This window comes from Euprymna scolopes, chromosome 13, assembly GCF_053919585.1.
Source record: "Euprymna scolopes isolate OS-2025 chromosome 13, ASM5391958v1, whole genome shotgun sequence".
NCBI classification, from domain to species: domain Eukaryota; kingdom Metazoa; phylum Mollusca; class Cephalopoda; order Sepiida; family Sepiolidae; genus Euprymna; species Euprymna scolopes.
This window is the reverse complement of record NC_136494.1, coordinates 73,400,023-73,400,437: the sequence shown is the minus strand read 5'-3', so window position 1 is coordinate 73,400,437 and position 415 is coordinate 73,400,023.

Here is a 415-nt window from a genome sequence, read left to right as displayed (position 1 = left end):
CCCTACTGAAGAATACCCAGGCATTTTTGCAGGCCAGCCTGCTCTTCCTCTAAAGTGCTGGCTCTTAAATCCCATTTTCTGACTCTTGTGTCACTTCATCCCGCCGTGGGAGAGAGAGAGATAAATAAGTCAATATTTCAACTAAAGTATCAGAATAGCTACTACACTTTATTGCTAAGCAAAAGTATTGTTATCACCCTTGAAAATTATACAAATCATGATTTTAATATAAGTGTTTGGGAGTCATGCCGAACCGCATTTCATTGTAAATAATTAATGATTTTCGACTAGTAAATTATCTTTTGTTTTTTCATCGTAACATTATCGCCTAAAAAAAGGGGGGGGGGAAAGACAATTTGCCGCAAGACACAAATGCGGGTTAAAATCGGCAGGGAATTATTTGGTGAACACCGTT